This window comes from Lagenorhynchus albirostris, chromosome 6, assembly GCF_949774975.1.
Source record: "Lagenorhynchus albirostris chromosome 6, mLagAlb1.1, whole genome shotgun sequence".
Classification (NCBI taxonomy): Eukaryota; Metazoa; Chordata; class Mammalia; order Artiodactyla; family Delphinidae; genus Lagenorhynchus; species Lagenorhynchus albirostris.
This window is the reverse complement of record NC_083100.1, coordinates 72,356,721-72,358,977: the sequence shown is the minus strand read 5'-3', so window position 1 is coordinate 72,358,977 and position 2,257 is coordinate 72,356,721. Positions and strand designations below refer to the sequence as shown.

At 45.7% G+C, this 2,257-nt stretch overlaps 1 non-coding gene across 1 annotated transcript; it reads right to left on the bottom strand.

The window, feature by feature from the left end:
* Window positions 1-1,301: 1,301 nt before the first annotated feature.
* On the bottom strand, window positions 1,302-1,487 carry LOC132522498 (U2 spliceosomal RNA). The gene has a single exon (XR_009541240.1). It is a non-coding gene; the product is annotated as a U2 spliceosomal RNA (small nuclear RNA).
* Between the last annotated feature and the right edge of the window lie 770 nt (window positions 1,488-2,257).

The window sequence follows — 2,257 nt, the reverse complement described above, 5'->3', positions numbered from 1 at the left end:
TAGGCAAAATATTAAAAGAAAATATAGATATTTATTTTTAGTGTCCTTGATGGTACATAGGTTTGGCACTAGTTAACTGTACAGAGGGCAGCAGGAGGACACAGATCCTTTCTGCAGGTTAAGGGAGAGAAGGAAGAAGGAAGGAAAGATTAAGAAGGGCAATTGCCGAAGACAAGCTTTGTCTAGTTTGAAGTGGATGGTGTATCACTAAAAACCTGAACCAAAGTTTTTTGGTTTGGTTTCGTTTTTCGTTGTTATGTTGTTAGGGGAAATGAAAGAACCCTGTGATTTTTTTTATTTTTGGCCGCATTGGGTCTTCGTTGCTGCGCGCGGGCTTTCTCTAGCTGCAGTGAGCGGGGGCTATTCTTCGTTGCGGTGCTCGGGCTCTAGATGCGCGGGCTTCAGTAGTTGTGGCACGCAGGCTCAGTAGTTGTGGCTCTCGGGCTCGGTTGCTCCGCGGCATGTGAGATCTTCCCGGACCAGGGCTCGAACCCGTATCCCCTGCATCGGCAGGCAGATTCCCAACCACTGTGCCACCAGGGAAGTCCAGAACCCTATGATTATTAAGGCGTAGCAATTCATTGGGGTGTAAACATGAAACTGTTTAACTGCTCCCTGCCTCCTCTGGTAAAATCCCCCCTTTACTCTGGGCAGTGAACTCCCTTATCTTTATGATGTCTCCATCTAATTCCATAACTTCCCAGTCTTATCTCTAATGCCCAGCCCTATTCATATTCAAACTTCAATCTCACAAACAAAGCAATACAAAACTTCAATGTCAATCTAGTGGGAGAGGGGATGGGAGATATGTCTGCTCTCACACCCCCGTCTTCTCCCCCTTTCCCAGACAGAAGCACCCTCAGTTTGGAGGGTGAAATGAGAATCTCCTCCCTTGGCTCCTTTGGACAGGGGGCAGTAGGTGCTACCACTGAGGTTGCCGCTGCTTCTCTAACGCCAACAAATTTTCTTCCCCCTCTAGAGCTGCCTGTGTTGGCTCTCCCTAAGTCACATGTCCCGGCCCACAGTCTCCTGACACAGGGTCTGGCTCAGGCTCAGCCTCTTCTCTCCCTCAGCCCAAGTGGTCCTCTTGTCTAACATCCTCTTGGATGTGAAACTGGCAAGATGGCTCAAGCTCAGCTATTTCGTCTACTCCACTTACAGGAAATCCTATCCTTGCAGTACAAATGGTGGAAATGTAGTCTGGAGCCTCTTTAAGAGTGAATTAGAAAAAAAAAAACGTGAATTAGAACACTTCGTAGGAGGCAAGGGGAACAATAGAAAACAATCTGTCATTAACTCAAAAGGAAGGCACCGTTCCTGGAAGTAATGCAATTCCAAGCTGAGGCGTGGAGCCGATTAATTAAGCTACCAATTCATCTCCTAACTCCAAACATTAATGCCCAATACACAGATAAAGAATGCATCAGGTGCTTTAATTGGTAAGACAGATACTACGTTTGATTTTAGCTCATAGACAGAGAAGAGATAACAGTTCTACTTAAGGCACACCCGTTCCCTTTCATACTTGTGGTGGAAGCTGATACCTTCAGAGCCCCCCACCCCTCTCCAGCGCACCAAATCTTACCCTGATATTGCTCTAACCTGATATAATGCTCCCGAAGAAACATCTTCCTCACTGAAAATCAGTTTTGATGTCTTGTTCCTGAGACCTTCTCCAAACACCTCCCTTATTTACTTACTCACTAAACTTAATTGATCAACTCCATCTTCTCAGCTCCCATATTTTCTGTACACCTTGGGGAGTCGAGGGACAACTCTGGGACTCAAGTTGATAGACTGTTTTTTTTTTTTACTTTTTATTATGAAAATTTCTAAGCATTAACAAAAGTAGAGAGAATAGTATGCTACATTAACAAAAGTAGAAAGAATAGTATGATAAACTGTCATGTTCTCAACACCCAGCTCAACAATTAACAACTCATGACTAAGTTATACCCTAACCTACCTTCCCTTTCCCCTGGACCATGTGTCTAAAATAAAAGAACTATTTTTGTTGTGTTAAACATAACTGCAGGGGTTTCCCTGGTGGTCCAGTGGTTAAGAATCCGCCTTCCAATGCAGAGGACGCGGGTTCGATCCCTGGTCAGGGAACTAGGATCCCACATGCCACGGGGCAACTAAGCCCACATGCTGCAACTACTGAGCCCGGGCGCTCTGGAGCCCATGCACTATAACTAGAGAGAAGCCCATGCGCCACAACTAGAGAGAAGCCTGCGCACCACAACAAAGAGCCTGC